At 41.4% G+C, this 22732-nt stretch overlaps 1 protein-coding gene and 1 pseudogene across 2 annotated transcripts in view; one reads left to right on the forward strand and one right to left on the reverse strand.

The window, feature by feature from the left end:
- CRACD (capping protein inhibiting regulator of actin dynamics) overlaps nucleotides 1-22732 on the reverse strand; it is a 289402-nt gene that overhangs the window by 39082 nt on the left and 227588 nt on the right. The window lies entirely within an intron of this gene.
- LOC115836797 lies at nucleotides 1812-1911 on the forward strand (annotated as a pseudogene).

Consider the following 22732-nt stretch of genomic DNA (forward strand, 5'->3'; position numbering starts at 1 on the left):
TTCTGCAAACTTAACATGAATTCATCAATTTTCCCACAGAACTCCTATCTTTTCTATTTCTTTGTTACTCTCATCCCCCGGACTCTGTGCTATATTATTTTGTAAGCGAGGTAAAGTCCAGATTAGGAGGAAGATAAAATACAAAAACCTTAACAGATAACATCGCCTGTGCTTTCCACTTTCAGAAATCCTTCAAAGGCAATGTAGAAATTCATGCAGAAGACTGGAAATCCTGAGCTCGCAGACCCATTCCGAGCCTGCATTCCACTCTGCCTGCCAATATTTCTCCGCACCTGTGTCTGGAGGCCTGGAGCGCTGCTCTTCACATCTCTAGTGAGTCTCTACGAGTAAACTGGCAGCAGCAAAAGGCAGTGTACTGTATCAGCGGTGACAGGGACAGCCCTCACACGGCCAACAGCCACTGCAGAAAGGGCCCCTCTGTGCTCATGGAGTCCAAGACCCAAGTCTTTATGGATGGAGAAGCTGAGGCCCAGCAAAGTGAAGAGAGAGACTCAACCAAAACAGAAACCAGAACTCAGGCTCCTGGCTCCTATTGACAGGGCTTAATACAGTGTTTACAGATGTTTGGATTTCTTAGAGAAGAAAGACATTATATGAATGGTGGCTGCTGGATCACGACAAGAAAGGAGCATTAAGAGGGTTCCAGTTCACCCACAATAGCAAATATTATACAAAAGAGGATATGCCAGTTTTACTTTGTTTTGTTTTTGAGACAGTCTCATTCTGTTGCCCAGGCATTCTGTTGCAGTGGTCTCTCTGCTCACCGCAGCTTCGAACTCTCCAGGCTCAAGGGATCCTCCCACCTCAGCCTCCCAAGTAGCTGGAAATACAGGTGTGCACCACCGTGCCTGGCTAATTTTTTATTTTTTTCATAAAGATGGGATCTTGCCATGTTGCCCAGGCTGGTCTCGAACTCCTGGGCTCAAGCAATCCTCCTGCTTTGGCCTCCCAAAGTGCTGGGATTACAGGTGTGAACCGCCATGCCCAGCCTGGTTTTAATTCTTAAACACAAAATCTGTCATTACCAAGTGGGATCCCAGCATCCATAAATTTTTTCATATTTGTATAATATTGATCAAGATTTTATTACGATAAAATGTATATAACATAAAATTTAGTATTTTAACATTTTTTAAGTACACAGTTCAGTGGCATTAAATACACTCATATTACAGTGAAACCATCAGCACTATCAACTTTTAGAACTTTATCATCATCCTAAACTTCATATCCATGCGACAATAACTCCCCATTCTCCCCTCTCCGCAGTCCCTGGTAACTACTATGGTACTTTCTGTCTCTATGAATTTTACTATTTCGGGTTCTTCCTTTAAATGGAATCATATAATATCTGTCCTTTTGTGCCTGGCTTATTTCACTTAGCATAATGTTTTGAAAGTTCATCCACATTGTAGCATGTGTCAGAATTTCCTTCCTTTTTAAGAATGAATAATTCCATTGTACGTATCTATCACATTTATACATTCATCCATCAATGGGCATTTGGGTTGTTTCTCCTTTTTGGCTATTGTTAAGTCGCACTGCAATGAACATGGGTGTGCTGATGAAGATTTTAAAAATACAGGAATGCAGCCTTATGACTCATATCTATGTGTAGACACGGCTGAAAAAGTAAATAGGTGTGCCGTAAGTCCCCATTCCACATAGAAGATCTACATCATCTTGATATCCTCCACCCAAATTAAACAGTCAATATCTGTAAAGATCAGTAGCGATCTCATAAGACCAAAGAAGTGAAAGAAAGAGGAGAAGGAAGAGGAAGAGTAGGAGCACTTCAGCAGCACATACACTACAACTGGAACGATACGGAGATTATCATGGTCTCTGTGCAAGGATGACATGCAATTAAGTGAATTAATGCAGAAACAGAAAACTAAATATTGCATGTTCTCACTTATAAGTGGGAGCCAAGTCTTGGGAACACACAGACATAAAGATGGGAACAACAGATATTAGGGACTCCAATAGGAGAGAGGGAGGGAGCGGGGGGCAAGAGCTGATACATTTCCTATTGGGTACTTTCTTCACTATCTGGGTGACAGGATTAAACGAAGCTCAAACCTCAGCATCATGTAATATACCCTTGTAACAAACCTATAATGTACTCTCTGAATCTGAAATAAAAATGGAATTTTTTAAAAAAAGAAGAGTAGGAGGAGGAAGGTAAGAAAAAGAGGAGGAAATTAAGAAAAGAGGAAGAAAAAAGGAGAAGAGGAAAAATCCTTGACATTTGCCTAAAATCATGGGAAATTTTGAGGTCAGTTCTTGAAAACCTGATCCTGGTACCTGATGCACAGAAAATAGCCCATAGGGTTCAATCCCTGCCACTCCTACCCAAGAAGGTTCAAATACCATGACCCACTCCAGGAACTATTTGCTACGGACTAGAGGCTTTGAATAGGCTTAGTCAATTCTAAGGGAAGATGCGTTTAGCACTAAGAAAAACTCAACAGAGGTTTACAGGGTCCTGTTCTACCTACATCTTAAAACATTTAAGCCCTTTGATCTAACTCATTATGGGTTTAGAAAGACAGCAGGAAACACACATTGGTATTTCTCCTTTACTCCACCTCCTCTTTCCTTTCCTTTACCCAGAGTAAGATGAATTAACTCCAAGATTTTACCTAGAGGCTCCAAACAACGACTTTAGGGCCAGGCACAGTGGCTAATGGCTATAACCCCAACGCTTTGAGCAGGGAGAATAGTTTGAACCCAGGAGTTCAAGATCAGCCTGGGAACCATAGCAAGAGCCCATCTCTACAAAAAATAATTTAAAAAATTAGCCAGGTTCGCCGGGCACAGTGGCTCTTGCCTGTAATCCCAGCACTGTGGGAGGCCGAGGTGGGCAGATTGCCTGAGGTCAGGAGTTCAACACCAGCCTGGCCAACATGGTGAAACCCCCTCTACTAAAAAATATAAAAATTAGCCAAGCATGGTGCTTCACGCCTGTAATCCCAGCTACTCGGGAGGCTGAGACAGAAGAATCGCTTGAACTTGGAAGACGGAGGTTGCTGTGAGCCAAAATCATGCCACTGCACTCCAGCCTGGGTGACAGAGTGAGACTGTGTATCAAAAAAAAAAAAAAAAAAAAAAAAAAATTAGCCAGGTATAGTGCTGCACATTTGCAGTCCCTGCTACTCAGGAGGCTGAAGCGGGCAGATTGCTTGAGCCCAGGAATTCGAGGCTGCAGTGAGTTATGATCACATCACCATACTCCAGCCTAGGTGACAGAGGCCTTGCCTCCAAAAATAAAAGGAAATAAAAGGCTGTTATAGAATAAATAACATAGTACTGTCAGGCTCATTTTGGCAGCAAATACATCAAAATATAGGGCGTTTTGAAGGGCTTGTTTCTGTGCTTAAAGTTGTCAAGAGCTTAGGAAACTCCGTGGAGGCCTGGACGAGTCATTGCAATTTGCTGGAATAGTATATGGATAGGATGATTATGCTAATAAGCATGCCAGCAGCAATGGTTAGGGCTCCCACACTGTAACCTTTGCTCAGGTGAAGCTTTTATTTTTATTATTACTTTTTATGTTGAAGCCATTGCAGACTTTGTTTTCCCGGACCATTTGAGAGGAAGTCACTGGCATGATGCTCATCACCCTGACCAGGGCAGCAGTGGGAGCCAGAGGACTTGCTCTTGAACACACAATAAGATGTTAACGGGAATCTGCAGAAATAAATGCAGGAACCCTGAGAGCAGTTGAAAAATCAATGGGTGTGTAATTGTTACTGTTGCCCTGGTTTTACCTCCACCCTATTGCAATATAATTGACATTTGTAAAAGATCTCCAAGTTGCATCTTTTCCAATTCAGCTTTGTCTGAAACCCTACAGTAATCTTTTTTTTTTTTTTTTTTTTTTTTTTTTTGAAACGGAGTTTCGCTCTGTCGCCCAGGCTGGAGTGCAGTGGCACGATCTCAGCTCACTGCAAGCTCTGCCTCCCGGGTCCATGCCATTCTCCTGCCTCGGCCTCCCAAGTTTTTTTTGGTGTTTTTTTTTTTTTGTTTTGTTTTGTTTTGTTTTTTTGGAGACAGACTCTCACGCTGTTGCCCAGGCTGGAGTACAGTGGCACAATCTCAGCTCACTGCAACTCCTACCTCTGGGGTTCCAGAGATTCTCATGCCTCAGCCTCCCAAGCAGCTGGGATTACAGGCTCATGCTATCACACTTGTGTAATTTTGGTATTTTTAGTAGAGATGGGGTTTTGCCATGTTGGCCAGGCTGGTCTCAAACTCTTGGCCTCAAATGATCTGCCCGCCCTAGCCTCCCAAAGTGCTGGGATTACAGTCATGAGCCACTGTACCTAGCCCCCTATATTAATCTTAAAGGAGTTAATTTGCCAGCTCAGAAACCACTGGGGTTTCCCTCGTGCCAAAATCCTCCCAGATAAACCTGCAGTGGTTGCTTGGCATTTAAGGCTCTTCATGCCAGAGCCCTAAAGTACTCTGGCTCTATGAAACAGAGGTTGTGTAGTGTAGGGATTACCTCTTACCTCTTAGGGATTAGTTCTTACCTCTGAAACCTAGTTCTACCATTTACCAGCTGTGTGGCTTTCAGCAAGTCTCTAAACCTCCAGGTGCCTCAGTTTCCTTAACTGTTAAATGGGGATAATAATAGGACCTATCTCACAGGGCTTTCATTAGAATTAAATTAATGATACGTAAAACACTAAGAATGGTGTAAGCAGTGCTGGGCACCTATAATCCTAGTGCTTTGGGAGACCAAAGCAGGAGGATGGCTTGAGGCCAGGAGTCTGAGACCAGCCTGGGCAACAACACTACAAGACCCTGTCTCTAAAAATAAAAAATAAAGAATTCATGGGGCGTGGTGGCCCATGCCTGTCGTCCCAGCTACTCAGGAGGCTCAGGCGAGAGGATTGCTTGAATTCAGGAGTTTGAGGCTTTAGTGAGCTGTGATCCCACCACTGCACTCCGGCCTTTGTGACAGAGCAAGAAACTGTCTCTTAAAAAAAAAAAAGTTATTATCTAATGTCACCCCACTTCAAGCACCCATGAGGCAGACCTGACCTGTCAGTTCCTCAAATACCATCACTGTGTTCTATTACCACGTAGGGTCTTCTGCTGCATGGACTGCCCAGTGCCAGTCTCGCAATTCGGTTCTACCCATTGATGAGGTTTGGATTTGTGTACCCGCCCAAATCTCACGTTGAATTGGAGGGGCGGCCTGGTGGGAGGTGATTGGATCATGGCGGTGGATTTCCCTCACGCTGTTCTTGTGATAGTGAGTGAGTTCTCACAAGATCTGATGGTTAAAAGTGTGCGGCACTTCCCCCTTTGCTCTTTGTCTCTCCTGCTCCACCATGGTAAGACGTGCTTGCTTCCCTTTCACCTTCCACCATGACTGTAAGTTTCCTGAGGCCTCCCAACCATGCTTCCTATTAAGCTTGTGGAACCGTGAATCAATTAAACCTCTTTTCTTTATAAATTACACAGTCTCTTTCTGGCAGTGTGAAAACAGACTAATACACCATCTTTTGAGGTCCAGCTCAAACTTTATCAGCCCCACACACCTTTTCTTGCTCCCTTTTGTCCCTCAGGAATCCGTTTGTATGAATCTCATGCTGTTTGATGTTACGGTTACCGTAATCAAGCCTTCAATGAGAGAGAAAATAAAAGTGCTTTGCATGTTGTAAAGTACAACACAGATGTGATTCTTTTTTTTGTTGTTTTTTGTTTCTGAGATGGAGTCTCACTCTGTAGCCCAGGCTGGAGTGCAGTGGCACCATTTTGGCTCACTGCAACCTCTGTCTTCTGGGTTCAAGCAATTCTCCTACTTCAGCCTCCCAAGTAGCTGGGATTACAGGCACCCACCACCATGCCTGGCTAATTTTTATATTTTTAGTAGAGATGGGGTTTCACCATGTTGGCCAGGCTAGTCTCAAACTCCTAACCTCAGGTGATCCACCTGCTTCGGCCTCCCAAAGTGTTGGGATTACAGGCGTGAGCCACCACACCTGGCCAACATGATTTTACTGACAATAGTGATACCATCTTATCTCCACCCCAGTACTATGTGTGGCATGAGGTGAGGGATCACATCTATTATCTTTGTTTTTCCCATAGTGCTTTCTATTATCAAATTTGTCAGCATTTTTTTTTTTTTTTTTTTTTTTTTACTTTAGGATGGGTTCTTACTATGTTGAACAGGCTGGTCTGAAACTCCTGGGCTCAAGGAATCCTCCCACCTTAGCCTCCCAAAGTGCTAGTATTACATGTATGAGCCGCTGTGCCCCACCAAACATTTTCAAAGGATAAGAAAATGATTACTACTGTAGGGTGAGTTGTTTTACCAGGTGGGTTTTCTATAGAGAGATCACTGAGGTAATGGAAAGTGTGATGCAGATGTGTTATGGGAAAACGCAGAATATGTTCAGATCATGGCTGTTTTCCAGGAGGTCACTGCAGAAAGCTCCAAGAAGCCAACGGGTGGCAAGTCAGGAGGCTGTTCAGCCTCTCTCAAGGTTTCTTTTGAGCCTTCTTTTCAACTTAAACCAGGGAACTGCTCCAGGCTTTGCTTCCCACTTTCTATTTCAAACCTTCTCTCTCACACCTAGTTTTCCTGGTGTCTACACGTGTCAGTCACCAGTCTGATTTGTAGGCAACAGAAACTTTGTTTCACTCAACCTAAAGATAATGTACTAGAAGTACAGTGGAGGCTCACAGAACAAAAGAAACCAGACTGCAGGCTTGGAAAAACACTGGAGTTAGGTAGGAGAGCTCTAGAGCCCAGGCATCAGGAGCCACAGCCGCCATTAGGCTGCAGAGTGAGCCAGTAACTGCTCCTCCTAGAAGCTGTGTTCCTTACATCCTTGACTCACCTGCCAAGTCAAAGTCCTAGGGGAGAACATGTGATTGGCCAGGCTGGGCTGCAGGCTCACGCCAGGCTGCAGTGGGAGGGGAAGTGGAAGATCTGATCCTTTTGATTTCTGTCCTAGGAAGCAGGCACTACGTCCTATCAGAGCTACACACAGCAAGGTAAAGACAACTCCCTAAAAGGGAAGGAGCTTTCAGGGAGTCACCTTGACTTGAGAAGGGGAACTGGATACTAATGGCTAAGTGACCAAAAAACAGCTACCACACTATGCTTGTAGGTCTGCATCTGGATTCTCTCTTCTAGTCTAGCCCACCTGGATGGATGACTCATTTGCACAATTCCCTGTATTGTGATTCTGCTTCTCCCCAGGAGGCTGCCCTTCTTTCTTGGTGGCATGTGCTGCTGCCTGAGAGCAAAGGTTGTCACACCTCATGGTCCCGGGATGCTGAAACCCAGGCCCAGTGCTCTATGCTCATACCTATCTGGAGGAATGGGAGAGATGAGACAGAGGTGTATGCTGGGTCTGTGACCTGGAGCTCAGCACGCTGGAAGGTCAGAGCAAAGAGAGAGGTTGCAAAGGAAAGCAAAACAAACTAAGTTAGCCCTGCAGCCACGCTACTCCGTCTCTCACCCACTAGGCACTTAGTGCTAAGGAGAGCGGAGAGGCGTCAGGAAGAGCTATCTCCATTTTAAGCTAACGATAGCGTCTATGCGAAAGGAACAATGAAACGCAAGAGGCAGTTTGGTAGGCAGAGGCATTTCTGAGAAAGTTCTCCTCATTCACAATAATACAAGACAGGGACTGCCTTCTTTCTGTCTGTGGTCTTTGTCATCTGCCTATGACACCTGGAACGGTGACGGCCATCTTGTGACTATGAGGGAACAAACCTGAGGACAAGAGGCCACTCCCTGAGGATGCCAGAGAAAAAGGGACTCAGATGGATCCTGGTGATGTTGCTGGGCCATTTCATCAACCAACCTTGGAACTTGGAAAGTCTTCCAGACTTTCTGGTCCATCAGACAATATGCTTCATTCCTGTTGAAGATGCTAGTAGTTCTGATTTCTGTTACAACTGCAATCATCCTACCTGCTACAGCTTTCTAGCCACTCTTCTAAGCACTGGGCACAATCTAAGACCTGCCGACATCCAACTGTGGAGTGCGAGCCTACAGAGGGAAATTCTTCCCATCCAAAAAAGGAGAAGGCTTTCTGCAGCTGCACAGTGAATGCATGCCTCAGGCCAGCCCTCCTATTCCTTATCCTTTGTCTTTTTTGGACAAGAATCATGTAATTTGGGACCATAGATATTGGGTAATTACTACGGCAATGATTAGGGATTCACTTCAGGAATAAGGAAATATAATTATAGTCCCATTTCAGCTTGTTTCCATGACAACAGGGGCAATTGCAATTGATCAGCAGTTTTCTTCCTAAACAGATCCGTGAGTCTCATTCAAATGAAATGTTAAAGAGCAATTAAATATCCTCATCAAACAAACTAGAGTTGCTGGAAGAGACTGGAGTCAGATTATCTGACTTAGAGGCTCATCCTGAACTTGGGTATCCTATCCAAAGAAACGGTACTTGATAGGCTATAGTGTACCAAATTATCTGTGAATTACAAAAGAAACAGGGTACGTCATACAAATTCAAGGAAGAGGAGGAAAGTTTGGAATCTCAAATGGAGAATCTTAGAATTGGAAGTCAGAGGGTCATCTACTCCAGTCTGTAAGCTCAGTCCTGTGTCTATACCACCTAAGACAAACGATCTTCTAACCTGCCTCTAAAGCCCACTTCACAGGCTTCCATGCTATTTATTCCACTCCTACGTTTCCCCATGTGGAGAAAGATCTTTTCATAAACCTCCGTAGCTGTCATTTGAATCAATTTTCCTCTGGTTCATGCTCTGGAAATAGTAGTCATCAATATCCTCTTTATCTCAATACTAATATTAACCTGCTTTTTAAAGTGCTTTATTGCAGATAGCGAAATGTCATATGCATTTTTGTCCTTCTAATAATCCTGGGAGATGAAGGGCTAGCTAGGTTAGGGTCACACAGCTCTCGAGTGAGACACCAGGCTTCCTGAGAGGTCCCTAGCTCCCGCTGTGCTGCATTTACCACATATCGTATCTCTAAGAATCGCTATACCTCAGCAGTCCCCAACCTTTTCAGCACCAGGAACCGGTTTTGTGGAAGATAATTTCTTCATGGACAAAGGGTAGGAAGATGGTTTCAGGATGAAACTGTTCCACCTCAGATTATCAGGAATTAGATTCTCATAAAAAGCACGCCACCTAGATCCCTCGCATGCACAGTTCACAATAGGGTTCATGCTCCCATGAGAATCTAATGCAGCTGCTGATCTGATAGGAGGTGGAGCTCAGGCAGTAATGCTACCTTGCCTGCCACTTACCCCCTGCTGTGCGGCCTGGTTCCTAACAGGCCACAGACCAGTACTGGTTCACCACCTGGGGGTTGGGGACCCCTGCTATAACTGATTCATCAACCTTTTTCTCTAGACGTATTCAGCTCAGCTCTGTTGATTCTCCTGCTTAGTCCCTAATTTTTATTTAATGGGTTTTGCACCTCTTCACCATTCCCTGTTCAATTTCAGCACATCCCAGGTTCCTAAGGATAGAGGATAAACAAACAAGTAAAACAGATCCTTTCTGACTTCATCCTCTGAAAAGCAGCAAGGTCAGGTGAATCAATGCAAACAATGGTAAGCAGGGAGCCTGCACTTCAGTATAATTTCATTGGTAACATGAAGTCTCATGGCACCAGCTGTGGATTCTTCCTTTTCCAGCAGATCTGAGGGACAGTGATACTCTTTACCAAGGTGGAAACTGGAGGCCAAATTAGATGAATATTGACTTGGCCAGTGGGAAAAGTCAGTATGGCAAAGAGCAATAATCCTGCATTCATTCATTGAATAAATGCTTACTGAATACCTGCTATGTGCCAGGCCCAGCATTAGAGGCTGGAAATACAATGAATGGCAAGTCACAAAGCTTACTTTTAGGGAAAGGTCAAGGAAGTTGTGAGAACAATGTCAGGGGGAGGGGCCTGATCTAGGCTGAGGGAATCAAAGAAAGCTTGCTCTCCTAAGGAAGGCACATTTGTGCAGAAAACTCAAGGATGGAGAGGAATTAGACAAAGGAAGGAGGTGGAGATGGGGGATGGGGCTATTCAAGAAAAAAGCACTACCATGTGCAAATGGGCAGGCTTGGATTGTAGTCACACTTCTTTTCTTTTTTTTCTTTTTATTATACTTTAAGTTTTAGGGTACATGTGCACAACATGCAGGTTTGTTACATATGTATACATGTGCCATGTTGGTGTGCTGCACCCATTAACTTGTCATTTAACATTAGGTATATCTCCTAATGCTATCCCTCCCCCATCTCCCCACCCCACAACAGGCCCCAGTGTGTGATGTTCCCCTTCCTGTGTCCATGTGTTCTCATTGTTCAATTCCCACCTATGAGTGAAAACATGCGGTGTTTGGTTTTTTGTCTTTGCGATAGTTTGCTGAGAATGATGGTTTCCAGCTTCATCCATGTCCCTACAAAGGACATGAACTCATCATTTTTTATGGCTGCATAGTATTCCATGGTGTATATGTGCCACATTTTCTTAATCCAGTCTATCATTGTTGGACATTTGGGTTGATTCCAAGTCTTTGCTATTGTGAATAGTGCCACAATAAACATACGTGTGCGTGTGTCTTTATAGCAGCATGATTTATTTTCCTTTGGGTATATACCCAGTAATGGGATGGCTGGGTCAAATGGTATTTCTAGTTCTAGATCCCTGAGGAATCGCCACACTGACTTCCACAATGGTTGAACAAGTTTACAGTCTCACCAACAGTGTAAAAGTGTTCCTATTTACCCATATCCTCTCCAGCACCTGTTGTTTCCTGATTTTTTAATGATGGCCATTCTGACTGGTGTGAGATGGTATCTCACTGTGGTTTTGATTTGCATTTCTCTGATGGCCAGTGATGAGGAGCATTTTTTCATGTGTCTTTTGGCTGCATAAATGTCTTCTTTAGAGAAGTGTCTGTTCATATCCTTCACCCACTTGTTGATGGGGTTGTTTGTTTTTTTCTTGTAAATTTGTTTGAGTTCTTTGTAGATTCTGGATATTAGCCCTTTGTCAGATGAGTAGATTGCAAAAATTTTCTCCCATTCTGTAGGCTGCCTGTTCACTCTGATGGTAGTTTCTTTTGCTGTGCAGAAGCTCTTCAGTTTACCCAAGATGGCCGAATAGGAACAGCTCCAGTCTACAGCTCCCAGCATGAGTGACGCAGAAGACAAATGATTTCTGCATTTCCATCTGAGGTACAGGGTGCATCTCACTGGGGATTGTCAGACATCACCTACACCTTCTACAGGACAGTGGGTGTAGTCACATTTCTAACACTAATAGCACTGTCACCTCTTTGAGCCTGTTTCCCCACTTATAAAGTGAAGGTATGGGATCAGAACTAAAAATTACCCTAAACCATTAATATTTTATATCCCCACCAGCAATGTGTGAGGGTTCCAATCCCTATATACCTTCATCAACACTTGCTATTGTCTATCTTTTTTGGCTGTAGCCTTCCTAATGGCTGTGAAATAATATCTCATTTGTGGTTTTGATTTGTACTTCCCTGATGGCTAATGATGTTGAGCAAGTATGGTTTATGTGTTAATTGATATTTTTATATCTTTTGTGGAGCGATGTCTATTAGAATCCTTTGCCCATTAAAAAAAATTGGGGGAGGGGGTCATTTTATTATTGAGTTGTGGGAGTTTTGTTTTTTATTTTTACTTATTCTGAATATGACTTACAAATATTTCCATCCATTCTGTGGATTGTTTTATAACTTTCTTGATGATATCATTTGTAAAACAAAATCTAATTTTGATGTAGTCCAACTTTTCTGTTTTTCCTTTTGTCACTTGTGCTTTTGGTACCCAAGAAACCACTGCCTAATTCAAGGTCATGGAAATTTACTTTTTCTTTTAAGAGTTTTATAATTTTAATTCTTACATTTAGGTCTGTGATCCATTTTGAGTTAATTTTTGTATATGATGTAAAAAAGGGTCCAATTTCATTCTCTTGCATGTGGCTACCCAGTTGTCCCGGAAATATTTGTTGAAAAACTCTTCTTTGCCCATTGAATTGTCTTAGCACTCTTATTGAAAATCAATTGACCACAAACATAAGAGTTTATTTCTGGACTCTCAATTCAATTCCATTATCTTTATATCTATTCTTATACCAGTACTGCACTGTTTAGATTACTGTAGCTTTGTAGTAAGTGTTTTAAATGGAAAGTGTGAGTCTTCCATCTTTGTTCTCCTTTTTCAATAATGTTTTGGCTATTCTGGGTTCCCTGCAATTCCATATGAATTTTAGGATCCACTTGCTAATTTCTGGGGGGAAAAAGACAGCTAGGATTTTGATGGGGACCACATTGAATCTGTAGCTCAATTTGTGGAGTACTGTCATCTTAACAATATTATGTTTTCCAATAGATGAACATGGGATGTCTTTCCATCATTTTAATCTTCTTTAATTTCTTTCAATGATACTTTGTCATTTTTAGTGTACAAGTCTTGCACTTCTTGGTTAAACTTATTCCTAAGTCATTTATTCTTTTTGATGCTATATAAATGGAATTGTTTTCCTAAGGTCATTTTTAGATTATAAATTGCTAGAGTACAGAAATACAATTGATATACAAAAACTCCAATCTTGCATCCTATAACCTTGCTCAATCTTGTTTATTAGTCTAATAGCTTTCTGTGTGTGTATTCCTTAGGACTTTCTATATATACAATCATGGCATCTACAAATACAGTTTTACTTCTCCCTTTCTAAGATTAATGCCTCTTATTTCTTTTTCTTTTCTAATTGTCCCAGCTATAGCCATACTGTAGTACTACAGCCCAGCTACAGTACTGTAGAATACAGTGTTGAATAGAAGGAATGAGATAAGAAACCTTTGTTGTGTTCCTGATCTTAAGGGGATCACATTCATTTTTCATCATTAAATATGATATTAGCTGTGGATTTTTCAGATGCTCTTTATCAAGTTGAAGGAGTTTCCTTCTATTTTCAGTGTTGTCTATTTTTTTTTTTATAAATTGTGAAAGGATGTTGGATCTTGTCAAATAGTTTTTCTGCATTTATTGAGATGATCATGCGGTTTTTATCCTTTATTTTATTAATATGGTATATTACATTGATTGGCTTTTGTATGTTAAACCAACCTTGCACTCCTGGAATAAATCCCATTTGGTCATGTTACTTAATCCTTCTTACATGTTGTTGGATTCAGGCTACTAGTTTTTTCTTAAGGATTTTTGTGTCTATTGTCATAAAGGATATTGGTCTGTGGAGTTTTTTTCTTGTGATATCTTTGCCTGATTTTAATATGAGGATAACACTGGCCTCACAGAGTTGGAAAGTTCCCTTTTATTCTATTTGTCATATTCCTTCTTTCATGAAAATTTTTGCTTATGCCATTATCTGACAGGTTCATGCCTTCCCTCTCAGCTACTCCATGTCCTGCCCATCACTTGGAGTCAGCTCAAGGCCCCCTCATTCCTGAACCCTTTCCCGACTGTTCCAGTCCAAGTGAGCTCATCTTCTCCAGAACCCCTTCACATCTCACTGTGCTTACATCTGGCACTTAATATAAGTGTTGTACTTATGCACGATGTAACAAACACTGGGTGTTCAGTAGAAACTGGAAGCAGGACAAGTAGAGTCCCAGTAAGTATCAGAGCCTCACTCAGGCAGCTGGAGGCAGGCAGACATCTGAGCCTAGTGACTCAGGACCAGTGTGATGATTCAGGGCCATATGAGTAGCTCCCTAGTGAGGCTGCAGCCTCCTCGAGAGGCACAGTAGTGGATGCTTAAGAATGCACTCTTTATTGCTTGAATAGTGGCTCAGGGATTTATAAGATGTATGACCTTAGGCAAATTACTTGCTAGCCTTAGTTTTCTCATCTTTGAACTGTTGATAATAATATCAATCTTAAATAGTTGTGGTAAATATTATATGAGTTCACCTATGCAAAGTGTAATAACTTCAATTAGTGGTAGCTTTAATACATGCCATTGGGTGGAGCCAAGATGGCTGAACAGGAACAGCTCCGGTCTACAGCTCCCAGCGTGAGCGACACAGAAGATGGGTGATTTCTGCATTTACGTTTGAGCTTTGAAGAGAGTAGTGGTTCTCCCAGCATGCAGCTGGAGATCTGAGAACGGACAGACTGCCTCCTAAAGTGGGTCCCTAACCCCCGAGCAGCCTAACTGGGAGGCACCCCCAGTAGGGACAGACTGCCACCTCACTCGGCCAGGTACTCCTCTGAGACAAAACTTTCAGAGGAACTATCAGACAGCTGAATTTGTGGTATCACGAAAATCTGCTGTTCTGCAGCCACCGCTGCTGACACCCAGCCAAACAGGGTCTGGAGTGGACCTCTAGCAAACTCCAACAGACCTGCAGCTGAGGGTCCTGTCTGGTAGAAGGAAAACTAACAAACAGAAAGGACATCCACACCAAAAACCCATCTGTACACCACCATCATCAAAGACCAAAAGTAGATAAAACCACAAAGATGGGGAAAAAACAGAGCAGAAAAACTGGAAACTCTAAAAAGCAGAGCACCTCTCCCCCTCCAAAGGAACGTAGTTCCTCATCAGCAACGGAACAAAGCTGGACGGAGAATGACTTTGACGAGTTGAGAGAAGAAGGCTTCAGACAATCAAACTACTCCGAGCTACGGGAGGAAATTCAAAACAATAGCAAAGAAGTTAAAAACTTTGAAAAAAAATTAGACGAATGGATAACTAGAATAACCAATGAAGAGAAGGTCTTAAAGGAGCTGATGGAGCTGAAAGCCAGGTTTCGAGAAGTACGTGAAGATTGCAGAAGCCTCAGTAGCCGATGCAATCAGCTGGAAGAAAGGGTATCAGTGATGGAAGACGAAATGAATGAAATGAAGCAAGAAGGGAAGTTTAGAGGAAAAAGAATAAAAAGAAACAAACAAAGCCTCCAAGAAATTTGGGACTATGTGAAAAGACCAAACCTATGTCTGATTGGTGCACCTGAAAATGATGGGGAGAATGGAACCAAGTTGGAAAACACTCTGCAAGATATTATCCAGGAGAACTTCCCCAATCTAGCAAGGCAGGCCAACATTCAGATTCAGGAAATAGAGAGAATGCCACAAACACGCTCCTCGAGAAGAGCAACTCCAAGACACATAATTGTCAGATTCACCAAAGTTGAAATGAAGGAAAAAATGTTAAGGGGAGCCAGAGAGAAAGGTCGGGTTACCCACAAAGGGAAGCCCATCAGACTAAGAGCTGATCTCTCGGCAGAAATTCTACAAGTCAGAAGAGATTGGGGGCCGATATTCAACATTCTTAAAGAAAAGAATTTTCAACCCAGAATTTCATATCCAGCCAAACTAAGCTTCATAAGTGAAGGAGAAATAAAATACTTTACAGACAAGCAAATGCTGAGTGATTTTGTCACCACCAGGCCTGCCCTAAAAGAGCTCCTGAAAGAAGCACTAAACATGGAAAGGAACAACCGGTACCAGCCCCTGAAAAAACATGCCAAATTGTAAAGACCATCGAGGCTAGGAAGAAACTGCATCAACTAATGAGCAAAATAACCAACTAACATCATAATGACAGGATCAAATTCACACATAACAATATTAACTTTAAATGTAAATGGGCTAAATGCTCCAATTAAAAGACACAGACTAGCAAATTGGATAAGGAGTCAAGACCCATCAGTGTGCTGTATTCAGGAAACCCATCTCATGTGCAGAGACACACATAGACTCAAAATAAAGGGATGGAGGAAGATCTATCAAGCAAATGGAAAACAAAAAAAGGCAGGGGTTGCAATCCTAGTCTCTGATAAAATAGACTTTAAACCAACAAAGATCAAAAGAGACAAAGAAGGCCATTACATAATGGTAAAGGGATCAATTCAACAAGAAGAGCTAACTATCTTAAATATATATGCACCCAACACAGGAGCACCCAGATTCATAAAGCAAGTCCTGAGTGACCTACAAAGGGACTTAAACTCCCACACAATAATAATGGGAGATTTTAACACCCCACTGTCAACATTAGACAGATCAACGAGACAGAAAGTTAACAAGGATATCCAGGAATTGAACTCAGCTCTGCACAAAGTGGACCTAATAGACATCTACAGAACTCTCCACCCCAAATCAACAGAATATACATTTTTTTCAGCACCACACCACACCTATTCCAAAATTGACCACATAGTTGGAAGTAAAGCTCTCCTCAGCAAATGTAAAAACACAGAAATTACAACAAACTGTCTCTCAGACCACAGTGCAATCAAACTAGGACTCAGGATTAAGAAACTCACTCAAAACCGCTCAACTACATGGAAACTGAACAACCTGCTCCTGAATGCCTACTGGGTACATAATGAAATGAAGGCAGAAATAAAGATATTCTTTGAAACCAATGAGAAGACACAACACACCAGAATCTCTGGGACACATTCAAAGCAGTGTGTAGAGGGAAATTTATAGCACTAAATGCTCACGAGAGAAACCAGGAAAGATCCAAAATTGACACCCTAACATCACAATTAAAAGAACTAGAAAAGCAAGACCAAACACATTCAAAAGCTAGCAGAAGGCTAGAAATAACTAAAATCAGAGCAGAACTGAAGGAAATAGAGACACAAAAAACCCTTCAAAAATTAATGAATCCAGGAGCTGGTTTTTTGAAAAGATCAACAGAATTGATAGACCACTAGCAAGACTAATGAAGAAAAGAGAGAAGAATCAAATAGATGCAATAAAAAATGATAAAGGGGATATCACCACCGATCCCACAGAAATACAATCTACCATCAGAGAATACCAGAAACACCTCTATGCAAATAAACTAGAAAATCTAGAAGAAATGGATAAATTCCTCAACAAATACACCCTCCCAAGACTAAACCAGGAAGAAGGTGAATCTCTGAATAGACCAAAAACAGGTTCTGAAATTGTGGCAATAATCACTAGCTTACCAACCAAAAAGAGTCCAGGACCTGATGGATTCACAGCCGAATTCTAACAGAGGTACAAGGAGGAACTGGTACCATTCCTTCTGAAACTATTCCAATTGATAGAAAAAGAGGGAATCCTCCCTAACACATTTTATGAGGCCAGCATCGTCCTGATACCAAAGCCTGGCAGAGACATAACCAAAAAAGAGAATTTCAGACCAATATCCTTGATGAACATTAATGCAAAAATCCTCAATAAGATACTGGCAAATCCAGCAGCACATCAAAAAGCTTACCCACCATGATCAAGTGGGCTTCCTCCCTGGGATGCAAGGCTGGTTCAACATATGCAAATCAATAAATGTAATCCAGCATATAAACAGAATCAAAGACAAAAATCACATGATTATCTCAATAGATGCAGAAAAGGCCTTTGACAAAATTCAACAACTCTTCATGCTAAAAACTCTCAATAAATTAGGTATTGACGGGACGTATCTCAAAATAATAAGAGCTATCTATGACTAACCCACAGCCAATATCATACTGAATGGGCAAAAACTGGAAGCATTCCCTTTGAAAACTGGCACAAGACAGGGATGCCCTCTCTCACCACTCCTATTCAACATAGTGCTGGAAGTTCTGGCCAGGACAATCAGGCAGGAGAAGGAAATAAAGGGTATTCGATTAGGAAGAGAGGAAGTCAAATTGTCCCTGTTTGCAGATGACATGATTGTATATCTAGAAAACCCCATTGTCTCAGCCCAAAATCTCCTTAAGCTCATTAGCAACTTCAGCAAAGTCTCAGGATACAAAATCAATGTACAAAAATCACAAGCATTCTTGTACACCAAACACAGACAAACAGAGAGCCAAATCATGAGTGAACTCCCATTCACAATTGCTTCAAAGAGAATAAAATACCTAGGAATCCAACTTACAAGGGACGTGAAGGACCTCTTCAAGGAGAACTACAAACCACTGCTCAATGTAATAAAAGAGGATAAAAACAAATGGAAGAACATTCCATGCTCATGGGTTGGAAAAATCAATATCATGAAAATGGCCATACTGCCCAAGGTAATTTATAGATTCAATGCCATCCCCATCAAGCTACCAATGACTTTCTTCACAGAAGTGGAAAAAACTACTTTAAAGTTCATATGGAACCAAAAAAGAGCCTGCATCGCCAAGTCAATCTGAAGCCAAAAGAACAAAGCTGGAGGCATCACGCTACCTGACTTCAAACTATACTATAAGGCTATAGTAACCAAAACAGCATGGTACTGGTACCACAACAGAGACATAGATCAATGGAACAGAACAGAGCCCTCAGAAATAATGCCGCATATCTATAACTATCTGATCTTTGACAAACCTGACAAAAACAAGCAATGGGGAAAGGATTCCCTATTTAATAAATGGTGCTGGGAAAACTGGCTAGCCATATGTAGAAAGCTGAAACTGGATCCCTTCCTTACACCTTATACAAAAATTAATTCAAGATGGATTAAAGACTTACATGTTAGACCTAAAACCATAAAAACCCTAGAAGAAAACCTAGGCAATACCATTCAGGACATAGGCGTGGGCAAGGACTTCATGTCTAAAACACCAAAAGCAATGGCAACAAAAACCAAAATTGACAAATGGGATCTAATTAAACTATAGAGCTTCTGCACAGCAAAAGAAACTACCATCAGAGTGAACAGGCAACCTACAGAATGGGAGAACATTTTTGCAACCTACTCATCTGACAAAGGGCTAATATCCAGAATCTACAATGAACTCAAACAAATTTATAAGAAAAAAACAAACAACCCCATCAACAAGTGAGCAAAGGATATGAACAGACACTTCTCAAAAGAAGACATTTATGCAGCCAAAAAACATATGAAAAAATGCTCATCATCACTGGCCGTCAGAGAAATGCAAATCAAAACCACAATGAGATACCATCTCACACCAGTTAGAATGGCCATCATTAAAAAGTCAGGAAACAACAGGTGCTGGAGAGGATGTGGAGAAATAGGAACACTTTTACACTGTTGGTGGGACTGTAAACTAGTTCAACCATTGTGAAAGTCAGTGTGGCGATTCCTCAGGGATCTGGAACTAGAAATACCATTTGACCCAGCCATCCCATTACTGGGTATATACCCAAAGGATTATAAATCATGCTGCTATAAAGACACATGCACACGTATGTTTGTTGCGGCACTATTCACAATAGCAAAGACTTGGAACCAACCCAAATGTCCAACAACGATAGATTGGATTAAGAAAATATGGCACATACACACCATGGAATACTATGCAGCCATAAAAAATGATGAGTTCATGTCCTTTGTAGGGACATGGATGAAACTGGAAACCATCATTCTCCGTAAACTATCACAAGGACAAAAAACCAAACACCGCGTGTTCTCACTCATAGGTGGGAATTGAACAATGAGAACTCATGGACACAGGAAGGGGAACATCACACTCCGGGGACTGTTGTGGTGTGGGGGGAGGGGGGAGGGACAGCATTAGGCGATATACCTAATGTTAAATGACGAGTTAATGGGTACAGGAAACCAACATGGCACATGGATACATATGTAACAAACCTGCACATTGTGCACATGTACCCTAAAACCTAAAGTATAATAATAAAAAAAAATACATGCCATTGGATATTCTCAGTGAAAAAAGGGTCTACGGTCAAAGGAACATTGAAATACCGCATACTACATCCTTCTTCCTAGGGATTCACAGGACACATTCGCATAGTAAAACTTCTGTCGAGTCCCACATAAAGAATCCTACTTAATTTGTTTTTGTTCAGAATTCCCCAAACCTATTTGCCAAGATGACACTCTCCCTCTTTTAAAATTTAACAACTGTTTTAACACACCTTTGGGAACATAATATTAGTTGTGTTTAATTAAGAAAAGAAATCACATTAGATTCTTAAAAACGGATCATGTTTTATTGCTTTGCTTTTCCCAAGGAATGTATAATTTAAAAGCAGCAGCCTAGGAGAGATAAAGGCTTCTAACCTAGAGAAAGAAAAGAATGCTTTAAAAACCCAAAGGAAATGGAAATTTTCAGGCAGAAGGAGCAGATCAATAAGGAGCTATTCTTGGTCATGGAAACATTTCTAGAATTTCAGATTCTTGGGAGTTTGACAGGACGTTAAAGTTCAGCTCCCTTAAATTCCCACCCAGTGCAGAAATCCCACCTTCACTGGCCTCAACCTCTGTGGGCACATGCCAAGCCTCCCATTTTTAGGCAGTTCTAATTAGGAAATTCTCCCTCACATTGGGCTGAAATCTACCTTCTTGTAACCTCTACCCAAAATCATGTTAATGGAGCTTTGAGTTTTGTGCTTTTGTGAGAACTGTCCATTTTGGAGATAGCAAATAAAATGTACAGAAAATTTTTTGAAGCATTACACAGTGTAAAGTAACAGTCTGTTAATTGAACCATGAACTAAAAATAAGAATTTCTGAAAACAACATTTTTCATTTTCTCCATCTGTAAATAAGGCAAATAATTCGAAGCTCAGTTATACCATAATCAACATATGTAGTATTTAATTTGTAAATACTTTGAAATTACTTTGCAATTGTCGATTCCCTAGAAAAGAGAAATACGTATTTCTTAATTACTTCTATTTTCCTGTGTTTCTAACTTTTTTTTTTCTATGTTGTCCAGGCCAGAGTGCAGTAGCTATTCATAGACATGATCATAGCACACTATAGCCTCGAACTCCTGGCTCAGATGACCTTCCTGCCTCAGCCTCCCCAGCAGCTGGGATTAAAGGCACTTGCTGCCACACCTTGCTGTGTTTCTATCCTAATTTTTTTTTTACTTTTATTTTATGTTCAGGGGTACACGCGAAGGTTGGTTATGTAGGTAAACTCACGTCACATGGGTTTGCTGTACAGATTATTTCATCATCCAGGTATTAAGCCCAGTAAATTATCTTTTCTGCTCCTCTCCCTCCCGTCACCCTCCACACTCAAGTAGATTCCAGTGTCTGTTGTTCCCTTCTTTGTGTTCATGAGTTCTCATCATTTAGCTCCCACTTATAAGTGAGAACATGCAGTATTTGGTTTTCTGTTCCTGCATTAGTTTGCTAAGAATAATAGCCTCCAGCTCCATCCACGTTCCTGCAAAAGACATGACCTTGTTCTTTTCTGTGGCTGCAAAGTATTCCATGGTGCATATGCACTACATTTCTTTATCCAATCTGTCACTGATGGGTATTTAGGTTGACTCCATGTCTTTGCTATTGTGAACAGTGCTGCAATGAACATTTGCATGCGTGTGGCTTTACGGTAAAATGATTTATACTCCTCTGGGTATATACCCACTAATTTTTTAAATATTTAAAGTGATATTTTAAAAATTAATAGCCCAAAGCTTATCCTTTTATAGCCTTACTTATGAGATGAGTTTATTAGAAAAAGAAGTGTTTAATTAAAATATAGTACACATCTCATAAATGCAGGTTTGTGGACAAGAGTCAATAATGAGGACAGGTGACATTATTAGAAATGTAGCTATTTGACCCAAAGTGGAATTTCCCAAGGCTTTGTAAAACCTGCAACCTTAAGGAAAACCCCAAGAAGTTAACAGAATATAAGACTTCAATGGGAAGAGAACCTCCAGGGTCCACGTTCCTGTTAGAGTCCCACATGGCTCAATATGAAATCAGACTTGGCAGAACTATGCTATACCTACTATACTACAAAAAGGATGGCTTGTGTTTCCATAGAACTGTCCCTCTAAGGGAGAACTTTCCAGACTTGACCTCATTTTGTATTAAACTGCCACTTATTCTCATTTGACTGTCTGTTCCTCATCCTGATACCGTGAGGCCAAGAAGTTCACACTCTTATTTTACAATTGAAAACCTGAAGTAAAATCAAAACGGATTCAAACTGCACACTCCTTCACTATCCACTGGGACAGCGTTCCAACAGCTGAGTGAGTTAGCACTAGCTGTGCTCTCCTTTCAGTTACATCTTTCCCTGTGTCAAATTAAATCATTTTCTTACCCTACAGAGGAAAGACAACAGAAAATAAACACAGGGCTGTCAAGGAAAAGAGTCAGTATCAGGACTAACAAATGCTGGTGCTGAATATTTGCTGTAAAACTTAATGTGGACCACTGGTCTGAGGGTTTTGTAATTTGGACACAACAGCAGTGTTCATTAGAATTTACTTACTGACACACACCACAGAGGATATTTTTGTCTCTGTCCTTGAAGCACAGTGAGACTATCACAGATGGTACCATCTATTCCGTCCGCTTAGCTTATGCAGTGTCAGGCATTCATGGAAAACATTTTTTTGAGCATGTAATATAAGGCTGAATGAAACCTAGTCCCTGACTTCATGAAACTGACAGTCGAGTGAAGACAGACAAGCAAATCAATAATTTCCACAGAAAGTGACAAGTTCTCTGCTGAAACCAGGCACACGATGCTAGAAGAACACAGGCAAGGGCAAATAAATCAGATGGGGTTGTCGGAAAAGGTTTCTCAGAGGAGCTGGTTTCTAAGCTGTCAGTATCAGAGTTTAACCAGCTCTGATTCTGACTTCAATTCCAAGCACTCAGGTGTACTCAGGAGAAAGTACTCCCTGACCCTACTTTTCTGAGTTCCCGACACTGTCACACCCAGATTTAGTGCCTGTGTTCTAAGAGGCGGGGAAGGAAAGAAGGAAGGAAGGAAGGGAAGAAAGGGAGAAGTGGGGGAGGGAGAGGGAAGAAAGGAGGGAGG

The sequence above is a fragment of the Nomascus leucogenys genome, chromosome 9, assembly GCF_006542625.1.
Source record: "Nomascus leucogenys isolate Asia chromosome 9, Asia_NLE_v1, whole genome shotgun sequence".
Classification (NCBI taxonomy): domain Eukaryota; kingdom Metazoa; phylum Chordata; class Mammalia; order Primates; family Hylobatidae; genus Nomascus; species Nomascus leucogenys.